Below are 9,280 nucleotides of genomic sequence, written 5' to 3' on the forward strand. Positions count from 1 at the left end.
GGGGTGCTAAACTGAATTTCTTTCACCGGTTGTCTTTGAGCAGCGCCAGTGAGCAGCTGGTGTAGTCCCCTGTGGAGGAGTGTCCCGCCATTATTATTATTATTATTATTATTATTATTATTATTATTATTATTATTATTATTATTATTATTATTATTATTTCTATCATATGGGAATTTCAGAAAGTATCCTATCTATCTATCTATCTATCTATCTATCTATCTATCTATCTATCTATCTATCTATCTATCTATCTATCTCTGTATTTCACTCCATACACTATTCGGTTGCAGAGTTGGGAACATTACTGAAAAAAAAGTAACTTTCTCTGCCACACACATTGACACACATTATTCGTGTCTTCAGAAAAAAAGTAATATAATGTCCATCCTTATAACTTAATAAAAAAAATAATGAGGTGATTCAATAAATGTGGCAAGCAAGCAAACAAATAAATAAATAAAAGTGGTGCATACAGTAAAGTATGAGACTATGAGGCATGTTTCCTTGTGGCAAAGTGGTGAATACGTGCAGGTGAGTGCAGTGCAGAGTGGATAAATGACACAGACGATGATGTACAGGTGCAAGGGTGTTTATTAAATGAATTCAATGTCCAGAACCTTATAGCAAACCTGCAAATAATAATAATGTTGGAAGTGATACAGTGGCACATGGTGACCCAGTGGCCTAATGGATAAGGCATCAGCCTCCGAAGCTGGGGATTGTGGGTTCGAGTCCCATCTGGGTCGCAAAACAAAACGCATATTTTTGGTATAGTAAGCAAACTTGTTAAATTTGCAGACGACACAAAAATAGGAGGAGTGGCAAACACTGTTGCAGCAGCAAAGGTCATTTAAAATGATCTAGATAAGATTCAGAACTGGGCAGACACATGGCAAATGACATTTAATAGAGAAAAGTGTAAGGTACTGCATGCAGGAAATAAAAATGTGCATTATAAATATCATATGGGAGATACTGAAATTAGAAAAAAAACAACATATGAATCCAAATTAACATGTATTTATACTAAAGTAATACAAAAATGAATACAAAAGATTTAGAAGTGAGTAGTTTTTCGAGATTTACAATTATACTGTATTTACAGTATAATATTACTGAAGTAATACTTTAGTATAAATACATGTTAATTTGGATTCATATGTTGTTTTTTTCTGACTTTATGTGAACGAAAAGACACACATTTGCCCGTTTTCCCATTGGAAATAGTGATATTTTGAAATATCACTGTCCTGGTCACAAAAGCAAAGTTTGTGGGGAATAATAGCCATTTTCTATACTTTTGAGGCATAAGCAATTAGGAAATAACACTTACTACCCAGGAACAAAAAAATAAAATAAAATTGTTACACAGTGTAATAATAGTAATGGATTGTAAATAAAACTAATACAAATCCAGAAATAGGAAAACAGGGTTTTTATGCTTGGTTGTTTTTTGGAGGATAATAACAATATAATAATAATAATAATAATAATAATAATAATAATAATAATAATAATAATAATAGCATCAGTAATAAAATTTAAATGAGATGGATGTAGTAATTGTATCAATTAAATATGCAATTAAAACCAAGACAACTTAGACACATTTTTTTAAATCTCAAGATTAAGCATAATTATATTTGTAATTGCTTGACAGCCCTAATAATAATAATAAATAATAATAATAATAATAATAATAATAATAATAATAATAATAATAATAATGCAAGAATAAAAGCAGGTGAGAGGAAGTCTATTAGTATCAAAGTCTAATAACCTTTTGTTATACAGAAAAGAACATAAATAGCTCAAATAGATTTGACAGACAACAAAACACTAGTTTGGAAAACAGAATAACTAGGCCTATATGTTACTTCAGAATACATGACAAATAAACAGGCATTGCTTGCATTAAGCAGATACAGCAGTAATACACATAATACTTTTTGGCTCTATTTCAGTGCCTGAATTTAGCAATGGTTTGGCGATGTGGGCCAATATGTCTCCTGATTGGATTAAAAACAGGTGCCAAACATAAAGAGGACTGTTTCCATTGAACTTAATCACCAGGGCACAAGCAATACAATTCCAGTAAAATCCAGTAACTATAACCCTAGAACATGTGATTAACATTATAATTAACCAACACTGACCAAAGAGTGCTCTATTTATATACAATAGTTTTACAGGATAAAGGAGTGCTAAGCTAGGTAGATTTTGACCTCTTGTTAGTGCTATTAATATCTATAAAATCATCAAAATTGCATTCTATTTACGATTAAATTATTTGATGAGGCCGTGAGAGTATTTTACTTACAATCATATATTATTTAAAAAAAAAAAAACATGGGAGATAAATTTGAAAAGAAAAAAAGGCTAAGCTTTGCCCAACTGATGCCATTATGTAAATGAACACTGATAAGATGATTAAATGTTATTTACAGCAAGAATAAATTTAACGTGATCAAGAGGAGGCATTTGGGGGAATTGAGGAAATGTCTATTAGCAGTGATGCTCACTTCAGCCCTGTGATTACAAACCAAAGTAACTTGGACAATCTGTCAGCTCTAATACCTTTATAACAAACGACGGAATTTAAATAACCAATGTCTAATTAAATAGAAAATTAAATTGTCATCATTTACTCGGTGAAAGACAGGAAACAACATAAGTGGGCTTCCCTTGTTTCCACCATTTGCTGTCATGTAACTCTGCAGGAACAAGTGGACATATCAGGTTTCTCTTTTAGTCATAAGCAGTAAAAAAAAATAAAAATAAAAAATAACATAGACAATTATACAATAAAGCATGGAATATAAACAGTAATGATTTCTTAGTTTTTATTGGTAGCTTATTCAATTAATATGCTAAAAATGATATTTTAATAACATAAAGTAACGTACTGCATATTAATAAAACATGGAAGAATCACGTTATAACCCCTGTGTGGCATTTTCACAAAATTATACTTTAGATTGCATACCATGCATAGTCATGTAACAGCACTGTAATACACGTGTGACTAGAAATAACTCAAGCTCTTACATGGCACCTACTGTCTAACTACATTTAAACCGTCATGGCAACAAAGTGTTGTGTGCATATATTATATATTAGGGGAATGACTTTCATTACTTTTAGAACTCTGCCTCTGAAGATTATAGCCACAAGTCAGCAATAATTATATCAAAGTAAAATTGTTAGACAACCCTAGTGAAAACAGTTACATTATATATATATTTTTTTTAACTAATTAACTATGGCTGTTTTATTAAATATTAACATGAAAAAAACTAAAAGTTTTAGATAAATAAAGATTATTTTCTATCAGCGCTGATAACTGTTATGCTGTATTAAAACCTCTGATCTTAATAAAAGTTGACAATTATATCAATGACTAATATTAAACACCTATATCTAATTATGAAACAACCATACAAGCTTTAATGTTTCAAAATATGTTTAAAATCAACAATGAACAAATTGTAATTTTCTTTGCCTTCTATGCATGGTTTAATAATGAGAAAGAAAAGACCTCAGATGCACTTCGAATGCACAGTATGAGATTACATCTGCTCCTTAGGATTTCAACACAGAGAAATGTTCTAAAGGGACCCGATTAAATGACGACTAAATTTGACTCCTGCCTCTAGCAAGATATCAGCTAAAGTCTGCCTAATAAATTCTGCTTTGTTAAAGTTTTGCAGACAGTAATAGTTAAGACTGGGGCTAGAGGCTGCATACTGGTGTTTGGCGAACCCCAGATACAATTCTTTCAAAAATTGTAATGCTATAAGTAACATTGGTCATACTGTCTTATATCATGCTGCAGCATTTTCAGCTGATATAATAGTGCTACGGAGTTCATTTGTGTGTCATTCCTCAAGTTAGTTTCGCTAGATACCTCGCCACGTGTTGGTATGTGAGTTGAACACTAACCTAATAGCCTAATAACCCTATATTTACTAATGTAGTTAGTCACATTGTGGGTATCAATTACTGTGTGATTATTACATTATGATTGTATATGATTGTGAATAACAGCTAGCTGGTTTTTATTTATTTCATAGCAAATACCCTCTCATTTCTCTCATTACAGTGCACAAATCAGATACCGGTACACATTGTATTTGTCTACTATGTAAATATTGTCAGAATTTTCTGCTTGTATAATAAGAATAAGGACATTATGAGGGCTGCTAAGGCCTATCATATTACGTTGCCACATAACAGAATACATTTTGTTTCTTATGTTCCTGTACATTTTTAATGGGCTTTCACTGTTTTTACTTCACCTTTTAAGTTTTTTTTTTTTTCTTCTAGCCTGAAGATATGTAATTCTATGACCTGCCCCCAGGGCCTGAAAAACTAGTAAAAATCAGTTAATGTTATAAACATTCAATTAATTAATGATTAAAACTTAACACACTAATTGCTGTACTGTATAAACTCTTATATTTAAAGCAGTTAATTAGGCTGGTCAAATGGAGGTATAATTTAACTGATTTATTCTTCCTCAGTAAGTCGATACTTACAAAAGAAACACAGTCAAAGCACTGTTGGTAAGTTAAGGCAAATTACCTTGAAAGTAACAACCTCCATTAAAGGGACACATGCAACAATTCTGCTTTTGTGACAGATTTACAGTTCCCTTTCAATTTGAAGATGACCACCAACCAAATACTGTGATATGACTGCCACATGTCAGGTATTTACTGAGCATTTTATGTCACAGCTGCTGATAGGCCCCTTCGGAGAGTGATATCTCTGGTCCTGCCTCCCAAGGGAACAAATAGTCCACAGAGCTCACTTCCTCTTTTGCTTCTCACAATCAGGTAGATAAGATAGTTATACTAACCTCTCCAGTTGCTGTGATTGAGTCTGTGCGAAAGAGCTCTCACTCTAATTTTTGTGGAGTTCCCCTGCAATATTTATATTGCTGGAAGTCAGCTTGCCACTTCCCTGGAATCAGAAACTCAGCATCTGAGAACTAAGATATAAACGATGCGCAACAATGCTTCGTTAAATTATTTTATTTTCAACCACCTGCATCTCATGTCGACTGTAGTCTGCTTTCTAACTCTGTGCCCACTGTTTCACATAGTGCCTTTGGTGTTGTGTCAGAAGTTCCTGGGTCTGATGGCATCAGCCCTATAGCTGGGGTTACTGCATATGCGCCCTTTTCAAGCATGGCTCAATGTCTTCTGGCTGCATCCCAAACGTGACAGACACGGTCGGCTGACCGTGTCTCAGATATGCTGGGAAGCCCTGCGCTGGTGGAGGCAGACCTCTCACATGTGCGAAGGTGTAAGGGTTGTGGTGATCCACAGTCATCAGGTAGTGATAACAGATGCATCCAACTTATGTTGGGGTGCAGTCTGGGCAGGCAGAGGATTCCATGGGTCCTGGACAGGCCGTTGGACATCCCTGCATATAAATGCACTTGAATTGTGAATGGTTCACCTCGCTCTCCAACATTTTCTTCTGGTGCTTCAAGGGAGACATGTCCTTGTCTGGATGGACAACTTGTCAGTAGTGGCATATGTCAACCACTGGGGAGGACTTTGGTCCCCGGGGATGCATCCGGCTACTGACCTGGGCACAACGAAAACCTATGGGCTGTTCACCTTCCCGGAGTGGTGAATTGAGCGGCAGACCTCCTTTTGAGGTAGGGTCCTCATCTGTCAGAATGGCGACTCCACCATCTCGATTCGGGAAGACCACGGTTGATCTCTTTGTCACAGCAGAGATGACTTACTGCCCCCTATGGTTCCCCAAGTCTACTAAGCATCGACACCCTAGCCCATGAGTGGCCCATGATGGTCTTGTACGCATTCCAGCCAATATCATTGCTCCTGGCCCTTTTTGAAAAGGTCCAGAGAGAAAATGTACTCTCTAGAACTCAGAACTGGGCAGACTCCAACTATGGATCTGGATCCTGAACGTGACCATCTGTCCACCCTAGGGCTCTCAGACGCAGTTGTTAGTACATTGCAGAATGCTAGGGTCTCCTCCACGGTCGTTGTACGATTACAAATGGAGGTACTTTCCAGATTGGTGTCTGAACAAGGGTCATGACCCTATCTCTTGCTCTATAGCGGTCATTTTACAATTCCTGCAAGAACTGCTAGAGGCGGGTAAATCACCCTCTATGCTAAAAGTGTACTTGGCAGCATATCTGTGTGCCATCTCCCCATAGACTCGATGTCCCCAGACACTCATGTCAGTCAGACTAGCTCTTCGTCTGTTATGGTGTAAGGGCCCTGGGTCAAGTCCTCTCGAAGAAACAGCTGTCTCACTGGATTGTGGACACAGTTTTGACTGTGTATACTAATGCTGGCCATGCACTCTACACTAGGAGTGGCTACATCATGGGCACTCTTTAAAGGAGCCTCATTGGCTGATACATGTACTGCAGCTAGCTGGGCTACTCTGCATACTTTCACCATGTTGTACCTCTATGCCTTCATTAGGCACAAGGGTCCTTGAGGTTGCACACTCGCACTACAAACATTAGCTTTGCAGCAGCGAGACGTCCCTTGTCTGCTGTTTCCACTCACGCGCCCTCGCGATGGCTTTGGTATACTTTTCCAAAAAGTATTGGTTGGTGGTCATCTTCGAATTGAAAGGGAATGTTAGGTTACAGATGTAACCCTGGTTCCCTGAAAGAGAAGACCACCAAACCATTCGAGGCCACATCAGTTGATTACAAGTGTTCGATGCAAATGCTCAGTAAATACCTGACCTGTGGCAGGCATATCCCAAAAGCATTGATTGGTGGTTTTTTGTTTAGGGTTAGTTAATATATAGCAAACTATTTATATAAATAATATCAATAATACAAATGCCAGATAAAACTGTTGAGATTACTACTTAGGGCAAATCAAGGGGTTATGTCATTGAAATGGGTTTAAAATAGTTGTATTTTAATTACATTTTGTATTACTTTATAAATAGATGTCACAAAGACGGCAGCAGTGGGTGACGTCAGACCAGAAACAGGAAATAAACGACAGAGAGAGGTGGAGTTTGGTGGAGCTGAGCGAATGGTTTCGCTCAGCATTTAATAAATGAACAGACAGCCAGAAAATAAACAGTTGTAACAAACACAAAAACACAGGACACGGCACATTCGCCAAAACAAAAGAGACAAACAAAACGGACTAACACTACACAAAACACGGTGAGCAGATATGTTAACTTTATGTTATTATTTTATTATTTATTACCTCTGTTTCCAATCCCGTTCTCCACTCACTGAACACACAACCCCGAGTGGCTTTTATGCAGCTGTACCGAGACTCGACTGATAATCAATCATTCAATTGGAGCCGCGGTACAACTGCACGTGAATTAATAAAGTGCAATTCCCTGTGCTCACATATTATTACATTTTACTTGCATGTGAAGTGCTGTGCAATCCTCGTGCCTAAATACAAATATACGTTATAAACGCTCATGTTACACAGACCTATTTATATCCCGTGTACCAATGACTATACACCAACATTAACACACAACACAAAATACACACAGGGACGGGCACTTTGCCACAATAGATTATTAATTTATTTTAGTAATGTGTTAGGAAACAGTTCTTAAACTAAAATAGCGCTCCTTAAAAATAAAATGACAATTTTGTTTTTTTTTATTTGTGTACAAACTCAGAATATGAAAGCAATAACACATGACAGGGTATTCAAATATGGTCCAATACCACATGCATTGGGTTGTTGGTCAGCAAAAGGCCAAGCCAAGTGTCATTAAACAGCCTAGGTCTGCTGATATCAGACCATATTTAACCACCCTTGAAGGTGTTCAATCAGGCTAAGTTACAAGCTGGGGTGGCAGTACCACTGTAGAACCAGCTCAGAGACTCAATTAATTGAACAGGGAGACTTGGCTGACTGGGAAGAGGCTATAATTCAAACAAATGTTCTTCCATGTTCTTCTGTGTTCAGCTGAAAGGTGTATGTCTGAGAGAGAGAGAGAGAGAGAGAGAGAGAGAGAGAGAGAGAGAGAGAGAGAGAGAGAGAGAGAGAGAGAGAGAGAGAAACTTTTAAGGTCTATTATTAAATATTCCCATTAAAATCCATTAAAACACAATAAGGTAAAACATAATAAAATTAAGATTCTAGCTGCCTCTGGGGACCAGCCTAACCAGCTTACCCAGATCTATATTCAAATTTTTTATAGAAACCCCAGAACAATTCTTAAAACATTGAAGAATACCTTCATCCTAGAAAAGAGCCAAAATCAATGGCTCTCTGACTCTGCTACTTGTCTCTAATTTTTTTTTTGTTGTTGTTGTTGCTCAAAGTAATTTTTCTCATTGCTAAGGAAAACTGTTTAGACAAACTGTCTGTGGCAAGCAAATTGAAAATCCATTTGTTGAACAAGTACCTTTCACTTAAAAAAAAAAAAAAAAAAAAAACAAGGCCAGGTAATATGACAAGTGTGCTAATGATGTATTTTACAAAGTGCCATCCGTCTTGAAAAAGGTCAGTATAAGACGGCAGCAATGTCTCAGGCGAACGGAGAAGAGAAAGGCAGAAAAATGTCTCTAATCTAAAGTGACAAGCAGCTTCTGTGACATCATATAAATGCCATAATTGGACGGCACTAAATTGAGCAGCTCCTTTGATGTGTCAATAAACAAGTTCAAGGTGACATGCTGGATCAATACAGCGCGACAAGACCCATCCGACAAATTTACTGCAAAGTAATTGGGTGCAAAATGACTGGACTCAACCTTCACGCTGCAGAAAATCAAACAAACAGCAACCCGGAGGCAACAGTTTGTACATGTCAGACATAATAGAGTTGTTTCAAGAGGAGACCTAAACTTTAGCGAGGGCAAACAAAGGGATGGATCTGTGTGTATAGAACTGTTAGCAACTTCGGTGATGATATTACATTGGTGCACTGATATAAAGGATTACAAGATTAAACTGAGGTTGTGAGGAAGGCATAATAATAATAATTTGAAATACTTGTAACTTGTCTCTACTGAGAAGCAGGTCTCTTTTAAACACGACAATGTTTAAATGACAAAATCAGGTTGCAATTATTTCTTGCAAAGTTTAAATTACTCCAAAGTCTACTTTAATATTCAGTTATGAAATATCTGAGAGATGTTATTATTTTGTGAGGGGGTCCGCGAAATGTTGTCCTACATTTCATGCAACTATTATAGTTTTTCACAACATGTTTGTTATGTAATGGCCAATGTATTTCCTGTCTCAAGTATAAGCACTGTTATTTGTAAAATAGA

At 36.6% G+C, this 9,280-nt stretch overlaps 1 non-coding gene across 1 annotated transcript; it reads left to right on the top strand.

The window, feature by feature from the left end:
• The first annotated feature begins 676 nt into the window (after positions 1-676).
• Positions 677-749, top strand: trnar-ccg. The gene has a single exon. It is a non-coding gene; the product is annotated as a tRNA-Arg (tRNA).
• Positions 750-9,280: the final 8,531 nt, after the last annotated feature.

This window comes from Polyodon spathula, chromosome 1 (assembly GCF_017654505.1).
Source record: "Polyodon spathula isolate WHYD16114869_AA chromosome 1, ASM1765450v1, whole genome shotgun sequence".
Classification (NCBI taxonomy): domain Eukaryota; kingdom Metazoa; phylum Chordata; class Actinopteri; order Acipenseriformes; family Polyodontidae; genus Polyodon; species Polyodon spathula.